The following is a 21878-nucleotide window of genomic DNA, read 5'->3' on the forward strand; positions in this document are numbered from 1 at the left end:
AAATTATCCAGATTTTCTCCTAGTTGGCTGGTCTAGTTAAAGATTTATAGGTAGACAGACCTGAAAATGAGATTTTATGGTACTTGTCACTTTTTCTCACTCTGTATCTGTCCACTGATTGTCTTACATAAATGGGAGTTGTGGTTAATCAGAGAAGATCAAAGGCAAAACAGGAAATAATTTATTTGTAAGCAAGAGTCAGGTAAGGGCATAAGACTGCTTTAGATTTGTTCTAAAATAGTGTGGAAATTGGGTTTTTATTGAAGTTCTTTTTTTTATCATACTTACTTCACATGTGATACTGTATAATGTAAGTTTGAGGAAAATACTGGTTAAAATCAATTAAAATGTTACTTAGCAAGCATGGAGTAGGCTTTTTCTTTCCAGAGCTTACTCTCTTTTCTTCTAAGTTTTATGCCACCACTGATGCCTTATATATAATTGGAAAGGAGGCAAATTCAGATATCTTAGCCGATGTGGATTTAGTTCTTACTCTAAGAACTAAATGTGATCCTTTTAGACACAATTACTTAAGTTTCATAATGTTTTATTAAGGATTTGATTGTCAAATTTGGAAAAAATTAGACTTTTCAAAAAATAAAGCTTAGAAATGAACAAGGAAATTCTAGATCTCATTAGAACATCCTGGTAGTGATCAGTAAAAGCCCTACTTCAGGTGGTCTGTATCGATTTATTCCTTTTCTGTACTATATATAGAGTTGTGATGACATTTTTCACTTCTGTGATTCTCTAACTTATTATTAAAATGTTGTTAGTTTTTACCAAGTCATCCTATATGACTGATTAATTAAAAATATATAAAAATATTAAATATATATAAATATATAGAAGTATATATTCATTTATGAAAATGTTTAAAATAAATAAAAGTAAATATAAACCTATGTATAAATAAATATCAATATATGTAAATAAATACAATATTAAAAATATATAAATAGATGTATATTTAGAGCTTGAGCTCTGCAACAAGTTTAAGAATTTTAAATAAGCCAGAGATGTTTATGGAACATCAGGCTTAAATGAGTGAAGGAACTGGAATTTACAACTCATCTATGACAGGAAATAAATATGGCAATGACAAGAGCAAACATGAAAAGTTAAAAATAGGTAACATTTGCACATGTTCACAGATTCTTAGCTATCTGACCTTGAAAAAAATTAAAGCTAATACAGAGAGAGACTAGGATTTCACATTCAAGTGCAGAGTTTCTCTGCTAAATAATAACCTGACTTTAAATTTCATGCAGAAGTTGGTGCTCCCCATAGATTTTAAAGGCAGAATGTCTTGCAGTAAAAATTTTGGTCACAGGTGGTTGATTCTGTTTTCAAAAAGAGATTAAGATTGTAATCAGAACCTTGTTTGGATCAACAAGAAGACTATGGTAATTGTTGGCTCTTTTCTAGGAGACAGACATCAGAATATAATCAGGAATTTTCGGGGTTTAAGAGGAATTTAGTATCAAAAGATTTGCAGTAGGAGTTCACACAAAGAATTCAGTCTGCTAAAAAATGATGTGAATAGTGTCTGCAATGGAATTATATCCTAACTATGCATGCCCATGAAAGTTCAAATGTACAAAACTGTTCTGGAGAACTACAGCGAATAGGTAAGTTTTCCCCCCTTACAAATGTTGGATAGCAGTAAATTTGCAAATGTGATTGATTTCACCCTCCAAGTAAAATTTTATCAGTGTCTTATACTGTGATTGAAAGTAAAAATACTGAAATTCATAAGAGAACTATCAGAGGCAAGATTCTACCTTAAAAATAAAACTGTAATCTCCACCCCCCCCAAGAGATTCTTAGGTCCAGGTCAGAAACAAACTCAGAATTCAGCAAGCACATGATAAAATTATATAGTATAATGATCATAGAGTAAAATACTAAAAGTTAAATGCACAACTTCTGTGGAATTGCCTTAGAAAAGAATTTTTAAAGCTAGTAAAAAGTTGATCTTTTACTGACATTTCTATTGTTTTAAAAACATTCAAAATACTTTCTAAGGTCACTTTCAGTTCCTCAGTAGTGTGAACGATTCCTAACTAGAAAAAGGGATTGTTTTATTAAAGCAATAATTAGAGTTGATTTCAAATTTATTATTATCCAAAGCTGACCTGCATTTACTTTAAAATATTAAAGTAGAACTTTCCCTTTAAAACTGCTCTCACAGTACTATTTGCTTTACATTTAATCTTTAATTCATATGAAGGGATTTGTTACAGTTAGTCTGGGTCAGTGACTGAATGCCTTTGAAGGGATACAATACCGAAATGGGCCTTGTTCTTACCTGGTTTCATTTCATGGTACTGATTTGACCTGGCAATTCAAATGCATAGGTACTATATATCCATTTCAGGGGTCCTTAGAATATGGGAATATGCGTTCATGAGACTATACTTATGTTTCTGTCTACATCAACCTTTATTTTTCTCAAGTTAGGTTGCAGACTTTAAAATGCATGTATACATGTATGAAAGAGAGCATACACTGTATTCTTTTATACATATACTGTACAAAAATGGCCAAAACTAATTTATGGTATCAGAGGTCAAGATACTGGTGTCCCTAGGGGTGGCAGTGAGGGCCGTTGGGGTGTGGAAGGGATGTGGTGCCATGGTTGAGTATCTCATTAAGGCTCAGCTTCCTCGTTTATAGGAAGGTGTTTGATAATATGTATAGAGTTCTTGACACATCTGGTGCTGTATAATAAGAGTTTAATAATCAACAGGTACTATCAATAGCCAGTGATATCCTGGCAGTCCCATAGGTTTCTCAAATTCACAATGTCTATTTGACTTTGTCATCTTCCTTCACCATTATCTACCCACCTGCTGGTAACATGGGAATCATCCTCCTCCTTGCCCACCCCTCCTGGGCCCCCCATCAATCACAAGGTCCATTGATTAGCTTTCCAGAATGTATCAGTTTCTTGCATCCCCAAGGCATGTTCAAGCCATCGGTCTTTCTCACTTGTCTTAAATGCCTCCCTACACCCAAACAAAACAAAACAAAACAATGCATCCTGGGTGCTCACTCTGCCTCCAAAAACTTCTTATAATGCAGACAGAATGGTTTTTCTAAAATGGAGTTCAGTCATGCCACATATGCACCTTACTTGAAATTCCAAAATGCTTTCCCATTTCCCTGAGGATAAAATCCCACTGCTTAAAATTTAAACTATCTTGTAAGCCCTGCCCCCCACCCCCCCACCCCATGGTCTGATTTGCTTCTCATTCCCTCTCTAGCTTCAACTTTTGCTATTCCCTCTTTATAATCTATACTGCAAAAGGGTTTAGGTTCACTCAGTTTCTTTCAACATGCTACACCATCCTCTTTCATTTTTTTGAGAGAAAGAGAGAGAGAGAGAACACGAGCGAGTGCCCACAGAAGTGTGGGAGAGGGAGAATCTTAAGCCAGCTCCATGCTCAGCGCAAAGCTTCATTCCAGATTGTGACCTGAGCTGAAATCAAGAGCCACCTTAACCTACTGAGCCCCCTACACACCTGTATACCATCCTCTTTCAATTCACACGTGTTATTAGAAATAGTAACATTTCTAATAGTAATATTTATTTAATAGTAATTTCCGTTAGAAACAGCCTTCTTCTCTGTGCCTCCCCCTGCCTCCCCCACTGTTATGGGCTGCATTGTGTTCCACAAATTCATATGTTGAGGTCCTAACACCCAGTACCTCAGAATGTGACTAAATTTGGAGAAAAGGCTTTTTAAGAGGTAACTGAATTAAAATGGGATTGTTCCACTGGACCCTTACCTAGTCTGACTAATCTTACGAGAAGAAATTAGGACACATACTGGCACAGAGGGAGGACCACACGAAGACACAGTGAGATGGCAGCCATCTTCAAGCCAGGGAGAGAGGCCTCGGGAGAAACCAACCTGCTGACATTTTGATCTTAGTCTTCAAGCCTCTGAAACTGTGAGAAAATACATTTCTATGTGTAAGCCACCCAGCCTGTGGAAGGATCACTGTTAGGACAGCCCTAGCAAAGTAATGTATCTCTAGTGGATTCACTTCCGTTCTTTAGGACTAAACTTCGAAGCCGCTTCATTTCAGATACTGCCTGAGTTACACTGGCTGCCCTTCTGGAAGACATATCCCATCTTGTGCATTGACCACTCACTGTGAGCCAGGCCCTATTCACAGTGCTGTACCTGATGCCACCCGTTTAATTCTCAGAACTACTTACGAGGAAGGTAGTTGTATCATCCTGCATTTACTGATCAGAAAACTGGGGAAGAGAGGAGCTGTCAGCCCTGCGCTCATGTAGAAATGACCCTGTCTCTTTTCCTCAGTTCTTGTCAAGGTAGAATATTCTTAACACAGGTGTTTAAGTCTAACCCCAGTTTAGCTTTATTTACCGTATCACAGCGTTCATCTAACGTATTGCAAATACTTGTTTCATTTTCTTCTCTGCTAGTCTCTAAGCACCAGGATCACAACTCTGTCTGGACTTTTTCCTCCCAATCTGTTGGCCAGTGTCCAGGATGGTGTGTGCCTTCTGGTATCTGTAGGATGCTCTCAGCTCCAAGGCTGAGGCGAATGGGCTGCCAGAGAGGTGCTGCGTGGCCTGCACATGGGGAAGGGGGACGGCAGCGGTGATCTTTTAGGAGAGAGGGTGAAGGGGCAGGGGTGTGGCTGAGAGGGCTAAAGTGACCATGGCGTATCATAACTTCTCCCTCTTCTTTCCCTACGGTGCTTGCAGTTCTGGCCCTGGGGGTGAGGGAAGGAAAGTATGAGAGCAGGCAGTTATCAAGAAGTATTACATATCCATTCTGTATCCCTACATCTGATTGGCTCTCCTTTGGCTGTTTTGTTCTTTTGAAACTTTAAAGAAAGTTGTCCCCCGCTTTGAGGGGACAAAGGAGGCAGCAGCCATTCCTACCTGGGGAAATAGAAGAGCTTTGCAAAGGCAGTGGCCTTTTTCAGCTGAGTTCCTTGAGAGAAACCCGTGAAACAGAGTTCCTCTTAGAGAAAAAACTAATCATTTCACACATTTTTTTTTGACACATATACAAATTTTCTAAGAAAATCATCATCAAAAGTGACTTTCAGAAAATTGATACTGCTATAATCCAAATATACCTACTTTCTAACATACTTGGTGTCATTTTGTTTTGTTGACTTCATTTTATTTATTTACTTTGGTTCAGTAATCCAGTTCAGCATTTATTAAACACATTGTGCCATGTTCTGTTCTGGGCTCTGGCATACACATGGATAAGTGTCTTGCCCTCCAGTTCAGAATCTCAAAGGGAGATGAGTGTGTAAATAAGTCATTTCGAATACGGGTGTTAACAGTACCCAACAATAAGTGTTTAACTCTGAATAGTGAAGGAACCTGGTAAGATAGCTTGGAAGTAGTAAGATTTTGGTAGGGTTTTGAAAGATAGATTTGAAGTTTTAAAAAGAAACTGAAAAAAATAAAAACTGAGCATTAACTTTTAAATTCAGTTTTTATGGAGGATTGTCTTTATAGCATATCAAATATAATAAATGTTTAGACTAACCTACTATACTTATATGTACTGTAACATATGTGACACAGGGCAGGCATTTTTAGGTCTATTGTATTTATAAAGAATCTGAAAAAAAGCATAGTTTATTAATATTATCTGTATTGTCTTAGTCTTTTTCTTTCCAGATCAATAAAATAGTAATTTAGGAAACAGAAGTAAGATTTTTAAAAATTTCCCTAGGGAGTGGAATCTCTGCTCAAAGCATTTTTGTGTACCTGTTATTTCAGTTAATTTTGGTAGGACCTGATCAGGGCACAGAAAATTTTTTGTTCTTTCCCTTAAGACTTTAGGATTAGAAAGCTATGACAGAGGGGAGTGCCTCACTGGCTCAGTTGGTTGAGCAGCTGACTTTGGCTCAGATCATCATTTCTTTGTGGGTTCGAGTCCCACATCAGGCTCTATACTGACAGCTCAGAGCCTGGAGCCTGCTTCAGATTCTGTGTCTCCCTCTCTCTCTACTGCTCCCCCACTTGCACTTTCTCTCAAAAAACGAGTAAACATTAAAAAAGAAAAAAGCCATGACAAAAGATCCTACTTTTGCTGATTTAAAAAAAAAGACATTTAACTTAGGTGAAATGCAGTCAATCTAAGTTTCAGACCAAGAGAAAGCTTAACAGTATCCACTTACCATGTGTGCTTGTGGAAAACAAAAGACTATCTTTTCATTTCCCACAAAACAGGTAACTTCCTCTGTTTTCTATGAATATAGATATAATACAGAAATTGAATACCAGTTTAACTTACATACAAAGTAGCTTTCTAGAAAAGGAGCATTTACATTTTACTAGCATCTCATCACCACCTTTACCCAAAGATCAGTCTTTTTGTTTTTTTTTCCAGCATGCATCACCATGAAGTTCTATATTCAGGCTCACACAAAATTGAAATAATGATCTTTAGTAAATTAACGGCTTATATTCATTAATCAGTCAACAAATATTTTTTTGTCAGGCCCTCTTCTCAGTACTGAGGATATAGTAGTATATATAACAAAATAGATGATAGTTTCTGCTCTCATGAAGCTCACGTTCTAGGGGCAGAAAATAAGTGAAATAAATAAGTTACGTTTTAGTATGTAGTGTATTATGATACATGATCGTAGTAGGGGGAAATAAAGGAGGGACAAAGGTATAAGAGGTGCCAAGAGACCTAGATGAGGGGTTGTTGCAATTTAAAATGGGGTGGAGGGACAGATTTACTAAGGAAAAGAATTTAAACTGAGATTTGAAGAAGACCTAATCTGCTGGAGGGAGCAGCTAGTGGGAAGGCCCTAGGGTGCCTTTTCCCCCCAAGAAACAGGAAGAAAGCGAGTGTTACTGGAGTGAAGAAAATTAGGCAGCATGTAGCAGGAGGTGTTGTGAGGGAGGTAATGGCAGGTCAGATAACATTGGGCCATTTTAAGAACTTTTATTTATAATCCTTTGGTCTAGATATTCATCTATTTATTGAACTGTAGTGAACATCTGTTTTATATCAGGGATTATATGAAGTACTGAGGATGCAATAGGTTTGTAATACTCGACTTCACATGTAATACTTGCTTTGAAGTAGTTTATGTTACAGCAAAGAGTTTACTTAATAATATGTATATGAACATGTATTGAGCATTTATGTGCCAGGCATTACCCAAAAGGCTTATGTATATTAACTCCTTTAGTATCAGAGCATTCCTACAATATACATACTATTACCTATGGCTGGGGAAACTGAGGCACACCAAAGTCAAGTGACTTGCCCCAGTTTACATGGCTGATCATCAGCAGAACTAGGTTTCAAAGCCAGGGGGTCTAACTCCAGAGTTGAGCCCTTGACCATGATATAAAATCTAGTCTTTCGAAAGAAGCAGGCCGCCTCTCACAGAGATATGCATCTGACACAGGAGAGCCATGGCAGTATGGGGCGCCAGCTTTGGAGTCTGACCTATCTGAGGGGGTACCTGACCTCGCCTCAGATGTACGCAGGCAATTTACATAACACTTTTACCCTGTTTTTCTATTCCTTACAAACAGGGAGAACAACGCCTAACACTATAAATGTACTTTACAGGTATGTTGTCAAGATTTAATTAGAGAAATGGGAACCCATAGCATGGTATTTGACCCAGTTTGGGAACTCAGTAAATATTTGTTTCTTCCTCTTTCCCTTTCTGTAAGTCAAATAACACCATCCAGTGATTACATGTTCCTTGCAGGTCTTCTGTTCACAGAGAATACTTGAACAAGTGTGATTGTTCTTGTCATACGGTTGGGTTTGCAGAACAAGGTTCTGTAGATAGGTGTAGCATCTTTTCTCATTCGAAGATGTGGGGATTGTTAAGTTTTGTGTTTAGAGCTGAACTGATCTCTGTCTGGAAACCAGGCATCTGTGCTGGGCACAGCTCAACCCTGCTTACCTTTTGGTGTGAGGCCTTCCCTCAGGCTCTTACTGTGCTGCTTTCAGAGGCACCGGTAGGCTTGGGAGTGTGCTGCTGCATTATCAGAGGGGCTGTTCATCCTGCCAGGTTGACCTGCCAGCCGAGAAGCACACAGGGCCATGTTACTGTTTCCTCATGCTATATTTTTCCTGATTCAGCATATTATACCTATAGAGACAAAAAAAAAAAACCAAAAAACAAAAAAAACCCCAAAACCCAAAAAAACCCAATCATCCCAGAAGCAGAAGACGTGTAGAAATGTAAGTTCCTGCAGTGTGAAAGCAGGGGTAGGAACTGGCACAGTGGGGGATTACTCATCAGTCTGTACAGCCTCAGAGGCTAGCTGTCTATTCCTGTAACTCAGATATCATCAGAACCCTAGCTGTGTAATTCTGGGCAAATTACTTAACCTTTCTGTGCCTCATACGACATCAGAAGCCTACCTGTGCAATCTTGGGCCAATTACTTAACCTCTCTGTGCCTCTTACAGAGTTAGAAGCCTAGCTGTACAGTTCTGGGAAAATTACTTAACCTTTCTGTGCCTCCATTTCCTCTATAAAATGATGTTAGTAATAGTACAGTCTCATAGGGTAGTACCAAGGAAGAGAATAATAAATATATGTGAACCACTTAGAACGCTAATCAGCACCTAGTAAACATCTAAAATGTTTTACTATTGCTATCATTATTTTAAGTCCAGCATGGCATCTTGATTGAAACATCTCCCTATGAAAGTCTAGACTACAGTTTGGCTTCCTAATAGAAGAAACATCAACACTTGAGAAAAATAAAAATAGATTCATTTATTAATGGCTACAATGATCAAAACTAAAGACATAATCTAGTAGGTACGCCATATAACTCGCTTAACTTGTAAATGGAGAATTGTGCTTAAATTTGTTGTTCTTCCATTGTTGAATATATGTCGATATAGTAATGTATATGTTATAAGATATAAACAATAAAGGCTTCGCTCATAGGTCGCGGTGTTTGTTTCCTCTAGAAGGATTACCAAAGTCTGTTGTTTACAACCGAAGCCTACCTAAGAGCTGTGGAAAATGGGCAATAAAATCAAGCGTTAGTGGATGTACAGCACAAAAGCAACAGTCACCCTGTGACTTAATGCCCTCACTACGTAGTTGAATGAATAGTCATTGGCACATAACTGCTAATAGTCAGAGCTGGCTGTTCACAGCTTACTGTAAACAAGAACTATTTGCTGTCCTGGGTTCAGAGCACATTTCCTCTGACAACCATTTTGCTTCTTTTGTTCCCAGTAATCATTTTGGGACCCTTTGTGTTGTCAAGGAAGCTCTAGTTTCACCTGGCAGACTTTTATTCCAAAAAAAGGGATGAGTTCGTACCTTGCCATGTATTAAAACTCACTTTAAAGCTTGCTTGTAATTAAGGGTATTAGCTAATAATAATTTTGCACTGATTATGCAAGTACTATTACTTTAGTAATATACATTCACCTTTCACTTCCCTCTCCTGCCATATGTTTTACTGTGAGGTGTCTTTTGGGTTTTTCACCCTTACTGGCAGAAGGACTGAATTCAAGATAAAAATCTGTCAGCATTTGCCAGCCAAAAGAAACTAAAGTTATAACACTGGTGAGGCTGGTTTTCTTTTGCTCATGGATGAATCACTGCCTGTTGAAAGTATAATAAAATCATGAGTCGGTATTCAAAACGGTACTGTTAATAGAAGGACCATTGCAAGACAGAAAATACAGAAGCAGTAAGTTTTGGGCAATAGCTAGTATTTCCTTTGATCTCTGTCTCAGGGATTAAACTTGAAGAGTGTCTAGAAATGGCACTAGAACTATTCTTTTATTTCAGCAGAAACAGTTAAAGTTTGGTTGCTCAACCAAAATTGCACCAATTTCATCTCCCAATTGAGGCCTCGTTTAATTAATTATAATACAGTAACTTGGCTAGCTCTCTCCTGCCCCTCCCGCCCTTTTGATCCTCCTCAATCCTACTCATCTTTTCTCATTTCCATGACACTTACTATCTTCTTAACGACTACATAATGTACTTATTTCTTGTCTTTATCATTTTTATCTGCATTATTAGAGTTAAGCTCTCTGAGGGTAAAGGTCTTTTCTTGTTTGCTAATGAATGTCAAGAATCATGTGTGAGAATCATGCCTGGCATATAGTGATATACTCCATACATATTTGTTTGGTGAATGAAAACTGTGACTAAGTCTTCTCTTTGCATCAAGTCATTCATTTTTACTGCATGTTAAAAAGGACTGGGTTATATACTACACTCTATATTGGAAGACTCATGGGAATTATTTTCATTAAGATTTCCATGCTTCCTCTTAGTGTGCTTTGTACAAAAAACGTCTTGAGGAGGCAATAATAAAATTCTACTTAAAATTATTTTTAATGGCTTCCCATTGTCTAGGGAGAAGGACTGATACCCTTCCTGGGCCGGAAGGTTCGCACTTCCTGACCGTATCCACCTTTCCAGCTCCATCTGTGCTCTTGCCATTTCTTCAAGCTGCTCAGATGCCCCACACCCCCTCCTGTCGCATTTGTTCTGCCTGTACATTCTCCTGGCCATCAGCCTCACCACCCTGTGCCGGGTAGTTGAATCCTACTCATCTGTCCAATCCCAGCTCAGGCAGCTTTTCCTCAGGGAAGACTTCACTTGCAACATTTATCACCATTTTGTATTTGCAGCTGAATGATTGGTCTCCCTTTCAGAGAGTTAGCTTGACAAGGGCCAAGAATGTCTGTCTTTGCTGCTCAACGTATCTCTTGTCTTCAGTACAGGGCCTGGTACCTGGTAGGTTCATAAGGTCATTTGGTGAATGAAGGAATCGTTTCTTCTGTGTCAGCACTAGACCAATCAGAATGAAGCATGCGTTTGTTAGCGGAGATTCTGCTCAGGCCCCAGGCAGAATTTACTCTCCATTTCCTTCTCCTTACCCTCTCTCTCTGCCTCCCTGCCATTGTTGCCCCACTGTGGAAAGCTGACTGAAAACTTGCCTTAGTTATCAGTTATACTGCCATTATTACCACTTAATAGCACTGGAGCAAGAAAATATGGAAATCAGATAATTTGGTATTTCTGAAGAAAGCCACTTTATAAATAAAAGGCTCATGTTGTTTTGTGTTTATGGGTCATATGTAGCCTCATTGGACAAGATACTGAGACTAACTATTAGTACCAATCATGGTACTGATGGCACTAAGATAGAAACCTCTGTGGTATAGCAATTACCTACAGAGATGAAGTCCACTGTTGAACTACTACAGTCTGGCATTATTGCCACTACAGGAAGATGTCTCATTTGCATAAAAGACAAATGTTGATGTATAAAAAACAGATGGAATGTGACTGGTTTTACCTTGATGTTCAACAGCATCAATAACATTGGTTTCTGTCACCGTTTTTCTTCTTAAAATACCGTCGTGTAGAAATCTAAATGGACATTTATGGATTTAATCCTTTTTGCTTTACTGTTTGCTGAAAGTTCTATGAAATGAGGTATTGTTCACACTGCATGGTGTGTATGGTGAGGAATGGTTCACAGGGTGTCACTTAGCTAAGAGTGACCCTAAATGTTGGATTTGAGTCTTTATATTTTTCTCTACCTTTTGAAGATGCAGAAACTTACCTGATGGAGAGTGTGGAGGATAAAGGCAAATAGGAAGTAAAGCTGTTCTTAGAGAGTAAAATTCTGCACTGGTTTATAGACACATGATACAAATAAGCCCAGTACAAAATTTTTTTTACACAGGAGAAAAATCTAATTTCATTCATTTTGGAATCCACACAGACACGAGGTTTCCACTATGAATTTTTTGGAATGAACAAAGTGATGTTTGATTTTCATTACGTGAAAAAGACAAATTGAGTGGAAATTGAAAAGGCAGTTAATTTGTGATATGAGGATAAGAGTAAGTTGTAAGATAGTCATCTACCTGTGAAAAACATTTTTATATTGGCAAATTTGGGTATTCAGGTAGATCTCCAGAATTCTCTGCAGAAGAGTCTACTATACAATCTACTATCTGATCACCCATTGCTTTATCAGCCAAAAAGGAAAACAAGTAAAGCTCATACAGATTCTTAGTCATAAAGTGAGTGTGACTCCGTGCAGTAATGACATTCACAACTATGCTAAGGGAAAATTGAAAGTAACTGCGAGACTTCCACTGTGTACACAGATCTGATACAGCACCATTAATCTTTGCCATCGGATTGTTCCTAATCACCACAGGAATAGCTGAAGACAATAAACTATGTCTTAAGAGAGGTCTGAGTGCTGCGAGTTCACAAGAGGATGTCTCCTTTCTCTGCTGCAATAAAGGGATTCCTGGCCAGGGACTAAGCTGGCCCTGACATTATTGCAGTAGCCTGTTCATCTTCAGGAGCTTAAAGGCTCTACCTTCTGAGGTTGCAGTCTGTTCTCTGACCAATTGGATATGAATTGTATGCTAGCCTAGTGAACAAGCTAAGGTCTTTAGATCCTGTTTCCAGTCCTGCCTTGGAATTCAAATCAGTCGTAACTTCTTGTAAGGTCACTCTGCATCCTTTGTCATTAGGTTTTCTATATCATCAACAGTGGTAATTAAAGATTTCATTTTCATAGAGTCCCTGTGCTAATCAATTCAAGTCTGCAAACAATTATTTGATTAACTATATGTTATAGCCCAACCTGGTTGCTGAAAAAAAAAGGTAGCATTAGAAATTGTATTGGGGCTCCTGGGTGGCTCTGTTGGTTAGGCATCTGACTTCAGCTCAGGTCATGATCTTACGGTCTGTGAGTTCGAGCCTCGCTTCAGGCTCTATGCTAACAGCTCAGAGCCTGGAGCCTGCTTCAGATTCTGTATCTCCTTCTCTCTCTGCCCTTCCCCTGCTCATGCTCTGTCTGTCTGTCTGTCTCTCTCTCTCAAAAAAACAAACATTAAAAATTAAGAAACAAATTATAGGCACTGTGAGTCACCCAGTTGGCTCAGTTGGTTAGGCACGTGACTTGATTTCGGTTTAGGTCATGGTCTCATGTTGTGAGATTGAGCCCATGTCTGGCCCTGCTCTGGGTGTGGAGCCTGCTTAAGAGTCTCCCTCTCCCTGTCATTCTGCCCCTACCCTGCTCTCTCTTTCTCTCTCAAAAAAAAAAAAAAAAAAAAAAAAAAATTGCAGGTACTTGGCACATACCAGACATTTTATTGCATCATCTTAGCCAGTATAACAGTGTATTTAACCAGGAGGGTCTGTACTATTGTGTTTAAATCAAATGACCAGTGCAAATGTTAAGTCTTTATCTCTGCGGAAGACTTAACAATGACAGAAGAAAACTTATGACACAACAGTAGTATTGCTTATAGACATTAGCAGTCAGATACAAGATGTCATCAGCCAGTCCTAGATTTGGTTTCTCTTGTTTTGTGGAGGATTTCTGTGTTTATGTTTGTGAACAGTGTTGGTCTGTTGGTTTTAGATTTTGTAATGTCTTTGTTTGGGTTTCATATCAGGAGAATTCTGATTTCTTACAATGAATTGAGAGGAGTTCCTATACCTCCCATTTCCTGTCCAGGTTTGGTATTTTTTCATTTGTAAATGATAGCGTATTATAAGACCATCTAGGCCTGGAGTTCTCTGTGGCAGCGATCTAAATTATGAATTCAGTTTCCTTAACAACTATGGGCAGATTCCATTTCTTCTGCTATAGGTTTTGGTAGTTTATATCTTTCAGGGAATTTCTCCATTTTATGTAAGCTGTTGAATTTCTTGGCATATAATTGTTTATAATATTCCATTATTATTCCTTTGCTATCTGTAGGATTTTTAGGGACAGTCCTCTTTTTTCCTTCACGATATTGGTAATTTATGTCTTCTCTCCTTTTTTCTTGATGAAAATGTATCTGTTTTATTCACCTTTTCCAGAATCCAGGTTTTTTTTTTTTTTTTTTTTTTTTATTTCTAGGAGAGAGAGAGAGAGACAGCGTGAGCAGGGGAGGGTCAGAGAGAGAGGGAGTCACAGACTGAAACAGGCTCCAAGCTCTGAGCTGGCAGTCAGCACAGAGCCCGACGCGGGGCTCGAACCCACAAACCGCGAGATCATGACCTAAGCGAAAGTCGGACGCTTAACCGACTAAGCCACCCAGGCGCCCCATCCAGAATCCAGGTTTTAAAAAAACTTATTTTCTCTATTTTTTTTTTTTACCTACTTACTATTTCTTTCATTAATTTACATTCTTAATTATTTCTTTGCTTTGATTTATTTGGGGCTTAATTTTTTTCTTCTTCTACTAGGCTCCTAAAATGGAAGCTTAAATCATGGATTATTGACTTATCTTCTTTTTTTAAAAAATATTTTTTTACTTATTTATTTATTTTGAGAGAGAGAGAGAGAGAGAGAGAGAGAGAGAAAATCCTAAGCAGGCTCCACACTGTCAGTGCAGAGCCCCACATGGTCCTGGATCTCCTGAACCGTGAGATCATGACCTGAGCTGATATTAAGAGTCGGATGCTTAACCAACTGAGCCACGCAGGCACCACAGACTTTTCTTCTTTTTAATATAAGCATTTAATGCTGTAAAATTCCCTCTAAGGACTGCATTAGCAGCATCCCACAAATATTGATTTGTGTAGATTGTGTTATGACGTAGTTTTGTATTAATTCAGTTAAATATATATTTTTTTCCTTTAGGATTTCTTCTTTGATCTTTGGGTTATTTAAACACATATTGTTCAATTCCTGACATTTGGGGAATTTCTAGATCTCTTTTTCCAATTTCTGAAAAAATTCCATTATGCTCAAAGAACATACTTTATGAGTTAAGTCCTTTAAAATTTGTTGAGATTGGTTTTATGGACAAACATATGATTTATCTTGGTGATGTGCCCTGTGAGCTTTAAAAGAATGTGTATTCTGCCCTTTTGTGTGGGAGTATTCTATAAATAGCTATTAGGTTAATTTGGTTGATGCTGTTGTTTAACATCTCCCCAATTTTTGTGTACTTGTCTGTTACTGAGAGAGAGGTGTTGACATCTCTAGCTGTAACTGGGATTTGTCTGTTTCTCCTTTCAGTCCTGAGAGTTTTGACTTCAAATATTTTGAAGTATGATTTATTGCCTCCATCTTTAGGGTGAGGTTGTTAGGGTCTTTTTGTGAAATCAGCTTTTTCTCATTAAGAAATAATGCTCTTTGTCCTTGGTCCTATCCCTTCTTCTACAGCTGTGGCTGCCATAGAATTGTGCGATTCAGATCTTTCCAGAAAGCAGTGTACTTAGCCCCTGACTTCAGCTGCCATACCTTTGGGATCTACTACATGTTCCTTCTGTGGCTTTGCTCGTCCCAGGATACTGCCCGCTCATGATGGAGCACAACATGATACTAGAGCTGGACCATTTTTGTACAATGCCAGCTCTCCTCCTGGGCTCTGTCTGCAGGGCCTGCCCGTCAGCCTGGCTGAGACTTTCTCTCACTTGCACTGCAGCCTGAGGCCCTTGCAACCTCATCTTCTTTCCCCTTCTCTCCTTTCACTGGTGTCAGATCAGCAATCATATCTGAAGGTCTTTCCCTGTCTAGTCCTGCTCTTTCTCGCCTTTGTCTTTCACAAATGGTTTCCCCAGATAAGTCTCCTGAACCTCTGATTTAGTGTTGACATCTGCTTCCCCCAGGACCCAGACTGCCCCAGAAGTCTGCTTCATCTGAATTAATATGTGCATCCAAGCCTGCTTATGCTTAATGTTTGCATGATAAACTTAATCCCCTTTTTACTCTGTGTCTTTTTAAGAAGTGTGTTTCTTGTACGCAGCATATGTTGTTGGGTTTAATCCACTGTCTTTTTATTTTCAATGTTTGTTTGTTTTTGTCAGAGAGAGACACACACAGAGTGTGAGCAGTGGAGGGGCAGAGAGAGGAAGACACAGAATCCAAAGCAGGCTCCAGGTTCTGAGCTCTTAGCACAGAGCCTGATACAGGGCTTGAACTCAAGAACTACAAGATCATAACCTGAGTTGAAGTCAGACACTTAACCCACTGAGCCACCCAGGTGCCCTGGGTTTAATCTACTATCTTGCTGTATGTTTTCTGTTTACCCCATCCTCCTCTTTCCTGGCCTTTTTTGGGGATTCCTTGTGTATATATTTTTAATTCCATTTATCTCCTTTCTTCCTTATAACTTAGCTGTTTGTTCATTATTTTTAATGGTCACTCCAGAGTTTATAGTATTGCACTTTAGCTTTTTACTTTTCACTTTCAAATAATATATCACTTCATGTGTAACATAAGGGCTTAATGACTTTATGCTTTCATTTTCTCCTTCCTATCCTTCATAATATTGCTATAATGCATTTTATTAACTAGCGATGCCAAAAACCATGTAATATATTGTTATTATTTTTTGTTTTAAACAGTCAATTATATTTTAGAGAAATATAAGGAATACTTTAATTTTACATATGCTCACATATTTACAAATTTCCACACTTTTAATTCTTTTGTGTAGCTCCAAGATTCCAACTGGTATTACTTTCTTTTTTGAAAAACTTGTTCTAACATTTGTTGTAGTGCAGATCTGCTGGACGTGAATTCCTTGTACTTTTGTTTATATAAGATAGTATTTATAAAGTCTTCGTTTTTGAAGGATTTTTCACTGGATATAGAATTTTAGGATGACCTTTTCATTTTTCTTTCAGCACTTTAAAGATGTCATCCAGCTTCTCTTTGCTTGTGTTGTTTTAATGAAAAGTTTACAGTCATTCTTATTGTTGCTCTTCTGTACATTACGTCTGTTTTTTCCACTCTGCTGCGTTTGATGTTTTCCCTTTATCTCTGGTTTTCAGCAGTTGTGTCACGATATTTGCCTGGCTGTGGTTTTCTTTGTAGTATCTTTGTTGGGGTTCGCTGAAATTTTTGGATTTCTGGTTTGTAGTTTTCATCAAATTTGGAAAAATTGCAGCCATTATTTCTCTACCTCGTTTTGATCCTCTGAACCCCCCCCTCCCATCCTAGGACTCAAGTAACATACGTGTTAGACCACTTGGTGTCATCCCACATATCACTGAGGTTCTGTTCATTTTTTGCAGCGTTTTTTCCCCCTCTGTGTTTTAAGTTTGACTATTTTCTGTATTGGCTTCAAATATGCTGGTCTTCTCTGCAGTTAATCAATGTCCTGACAATTACATCTAGTATATTATCATTTCAAATCATTTTTCATTTCTATAAAGCCTTATTTAAAAACTTTCCATTTGTTTCCTCATAGAGTTCCTTTAAGTCCTTAAGTATGTCGAACATATTTGTCATTGTCTTGTGTGCCACTTCTCCTCTGTCCTATTGAGTCTATGTCTCACTGTCCTGCTTCTTTGTATGTATAGTATTTTTTTTTATTATTATTGAATACTAGATTTGTGATTTGTTTGTTTTTACTCAGTGCAAAGTTTATTGTCTTTCTCTTAAAAGGTTTGTTAGGGCAGGTCTACAGCAGCCTTTACTGTAGGGTGGATGTAACCATACAACTCAGATGGTACTTGAAAGTTTCATACTGCTAAAGAATCTTCTGGGGTTGGGAACCTGAAGCCCCAGGCAGTGAACACAGACTTTCTAGTCTGGCTATTAAAAACTCATGTGTCTCTTTGCTCTTTGCAAAATCTGTGAATCCTTTAACTTAAAGATCCTCATTTGGTTTTTGGCCAGCATTATGAAGTTAATTAACCCTGTGTATGTGTGCCTTACCATTCAGCAACAAACGAGGAGACCCGTATATGGACTTCTTGAGCCCTTTGTCTGCATAGATCCTTCCTGTCTCATACTTGCCCTAGAACATTCCATCTGCCTTCGCTTCTGTGAACTCTCTTCTGTGTCCCTTTAAGTCAGTGAGACCCCAGGATTCTTGGGCTTCCTCTCAGTGCACCGCCAGTCTGGAATGTGCATCCATGATGAAAGCTGGGGTAACTGTAGAGTTCACCTCAGTGGTTCCCCATCTCTCAGGGATCATGACTCATACTTTCTTCTCACATTTATAAGCAGTTGTTCACGTATTTTATCCAGTTTTCCAGTTGTATGGCAGGAAGGCTACTGCAGTCCCAGTTAATCCATCATGGCGAGAACCAGAAATATCAGTTGTTCTGGATATTCTGACACTTAAGGTAGGCTTTGAGAACATCTGTTGTTGAACAAGAAGCAATTTTTTAGAGGCTCCAAGGCCACTTATGGTGCCCTAGGTTGGCACAGGCTAAGATTGGGCACAGCACTGTGGTTGGGCTTTTCAGAAAGAAGGGGGTAAGGTAACTGGGAGATACGGGGTGGCAGTGGCCTCTTTTCTTTGTAGGTACCCTTTTCCTAGTCATAAATCTAGGACAACCTGTACATTCAGACTATTCCAAGAGTGGAGGTTCCTGGCTGGAAAATTATTTATCTCTTATTTTATGGATGGAACTTCTTTTTCCATTGAATGTTCATGGCAATTTAAGTATTTTTATAATTTTTTAAATGTTTATTTTTGAGAGAGTGAGAGAAAGACAGAGTGCAGGCAGGGGAGGGGCAGAGAGAGGGAGACCCAGAATCTAAAGCAGGCTCCAGGCCCCAAGCTGTCAGCACAGAGCGTGACACGGGGCTTGAACCCACAAGCTGGTGAGATCATGACCTGAACCAAAGTCAGATGCTTAACCGACTAAGCCCCCTAGGCACCCAAAGTTAAGTATTTCTTTTAATCTTTTTCTTCAGCATCAGTGCTGTTTATTTGAGGACTTCTAAAAGCCAGGTGCTCTGTTGGGCATTTGTACTAAATCATTCATTTTTTACCACTGTCTGAGGAGGCAGGCACGAATATGACCTCTGTTTTATCAGTGAGTAATGCAAAGCGTAGAAGGATTAACTTTGCCGCAGTTCACGCAGTGTGAGGTGGCAAAGCCCATTGAACTTGTCCTTCTTCTTCCATGCCCTGCACTCTTGATATGAAGGTCTACGTTCTGCCTTAGTCACACTCCCTCTGTACCATAGCTCCTTCTGTACCCATCCTGCCAGTTCATGAACTGACTGAGAACAGGAGCCCTGTGCTTACCGTCTTACATCTTCAGAGCGCTCAGCAGAGCCCCTGCCCCCGGCAAGGGGAGAGGGAGAAAAGGAGGGACAAATGTCATTGTCTTCATCTCTCACTTTGGAAGAGAAATAGTCTGAGAATTAACTTGTTATCAAAATACTTCCTTATCAGTAAGACTGATCTTTTGATGTAACTTTGTTTTAGTTACTTTATTCCTTATTAATCATAGTCGCTAGAGTCAGCTCACCGGAAATCAGCTGTCCTATGAAACAACAGATGGCAGAAAGGAAAAATTCTTGATTCTTCTGTTGTGCAGTGTACGTACCTAGTAATGGCAGACTCTGGGATAATGTGTTTTATGATATGTGCTCCTTTTAGTCATACCTATAAATTATCTTCCCTTAGACGATTGACTTTATGCTTTTTGTAGTAGAAGTGTGTTTATTAAAACAAGAAACATGATAGTCTCAAATAATAATAGCATAGCAAAACCTCCGAATCAGTAACTTGAAGTTATCTTTTTATTTGCTAATCTCATACCCAGTGATATCCTGATTAAGTCTGTCGGGAACCAGCACAGTGGAGCTGTTCTATAGGAAATAGCTGACGGTATATCAGCATCGCCAGGGGAGGGTGTCTGAGTGTCCAGCTGGTGCTCCCAGAGGTTCTTCTTACATTAGGTGGATGTTGGATGGCAGTTTCCACCATTCGTTCCCCTCCCCCAGGGTCAAATGTACATGTTCCAGGAGGCATTTAAGCCGCATCTGATAACCCTCGTACTTGAACTTACAAGTTCCCTGTAGACTGGTATTTGTCAGGCCAGAGGCTACATGTAAGGTGAGAAAGCCTTGCTGCTGGAAACTGTCAAAAATCCATTTCAGAACTTCTTTAGAATTTGTAATTACTCAATTAAAAAGGCCTCTGGCCCTGGGGAAGTTGCGTGCGAGGTGAAGGAGGGAGTATGTGGCAAAGAACGCGTCTTAATGTCTGAAACTTGGAGCTCAGAAAAACAGAGTATCGGGAATTGTTACAGGCAGGAAATTCTGTTTTTATTTGACCACCACACTCTGTTCTTCAGAGATTCTTTCTCGTTGGCCAAAAGCTATACAACTTTCAGGTCCAATGATTATGAAATGCTTCCTCATATTGCGGAACCAAAATGACTCCATTCAGAGTGAGAAACTTTAAATCTTTTTTTTCTACTTGCAAATAGATCTTTAGTAAGCTCTTGTTCTGTCTATAAATGTGGAGCCAAGAGGGAGGGCAGGGAGGAGAGATGCGGAGGGTCCTATTTCTCAAGCAACGCAAGAGAATTCCTTAGAAGAGGGAATTATGTTTCATAAGATCTTTTAAGATGCAGGATCTTTCCTCTGTTGGTCTATAAAATGGACAAGTATCCCCTAAAGTCGCTTTCTTCTTTGCACATGATAGATTAATGAGCAGCCATCAAAGCATTGATTTTTAGTCTGTCATGGCCTGAACTGGCCTGAACTGGATTCAGGCAATGATGTGAAGGCTCAAAACTAACTGTGTCGTTTCAGATCCCTCAGACTATCCTGTCGCCTGGCATGTTGTTATGTTACATTAAATATTAGTAGATGGATCATAAGAACCACAAAAGACCATGTGTTTGTATCCTCATTGTCTGGCTAATGCTCTTAAAAAAGTCAATGAGTCCTTATTACATCCCACCACCACCACCACCACGCGAGGACATGAGGAGCACCAGAGGAAAGGAGTTTCCATTTTTAACAGAAGCAGGCCTGAGGAAGGATTTTAGGTACATTCTAAACTAAGCTAAACTCTTTCTCGGTGAATTAATTCATACTGATTTCGTACCTTATATCCATGTTGTAAAAAAATCTGTACATTAACCATATTCATATATTTTAACATATAGTCCTATTTATGTCAACTGTTGTTAAGAGCTCCAACCTGTCTTAAAATTCTATTACATTGCATTTTTCCTGGGATGTTTTTCTATAGAAAAAAGTTGTGGTTCATTCATTAATTCAGTAAGTATTCATTATAGGCTTACTGTGTGCATAGCATTGTGCTTTATTTTGCCTGATATTATGCATTTATCTCTTCATTTATTTAAAAACAAGTGTTTATTGCATGATAATAAATGTTAAGTGCTATTCTTGGTCCTGGGAATCATTGTTAAGTATTCATTACCAATGGGGAAGTCAGACGATACACAGGTGAACAAATGTATTAGTTTTGGAGAGAGGAGAGGGGATGTATTAGGTCCTTGCATTCAGCTGCTAATGTCTGATACTATGTAATAGCAGCTGGGAAATTGGATGCCATGAAGCAGTGATAGCATGGTCTTGACTTTTAGATAGGGGGAAATGTGGGGTCTTTTACAGTTATGGGGTTCTCACAGTAGACACGTAATGTGCTTGTTATTAGTCCCATTTATTCAGACAAAGAAAGTGAGGCTTTGAGAAGAAAAAGAGAGATGGGGTGAATCTCATATGGGAGGCCCAGAAAGATTGGATGAACTTCTTTACTTAAAGCTAGTAACTTGTAAAGGGTTTTTGAATCAAGCCCTTGCTTTCTGACCCTAAGTTGTATGGTGTTTCTGTCTGCATTACTACTTGATACATGTTGGAATAATTATCTTCAAATTCTTTTGTTTCTACATTTCAGGTTTAAATTCTTTCTAAATTCACAAAATCACGATAGATACAGTGTTTGCTTTTGACTTTGGACATACTTTTTAATAAAGCCTCATATCTGCTTAGTGGGGAGAAGGAGGAAAGGGGAAGAGACTGTTTCTAAAAATTGCCCTCACACACTCCCCAGGTTTTCATAAATCTCAGGCTTCTTGAGGCTGATTACACTTTGCAGTCTTCCTTAGGAAATGGGTGAAAATTGGAGCTGCGAT

General features: G+C 38.8%; 1 protein-coding gene across 5 annotated transcripts in view; it reads left to right on the forward strand.

The window, feature by feature from the left end:
- The window catches only part of ARHGAP28 (Rho GTPase activating protein 28), a 223163-nt gene that overhangs the window by 63343 nt on the left and 137942 nt on the right, over positions 1-21878 (forward strand). Inside the window, exon 1 of one of the 5 annotated variants that reach the window (XM_039218730.1) lies at positions 1555-1631. The exons of the other annotated variants lie outside the window; for them this stretch is intronic. The gene's annotated coding sequence lies outside the window, so the exon portion shown is untranslated. Of the gene's footprint in view, positions 1-1554; positions 1632-21878 lie in introns of those variants that run through there. 5 annotated transcript variants of the gene reach the window in all.

Source organism: Hyaena hyaena, unplaced genomic scaffold (genome assembly GCF_003009895.1).
Source record: "Hyaena hyaena isolate Hyena2069 unplaced genomic scaffold, ASM300989v1 scaffold_777, whole genome shotgun sequence".
NCBI lineage: Eukaryota > Metazoa > Chordata > Mammalia > Carnivora > Hyaenidae > Hyaena > Hyaena hyaena.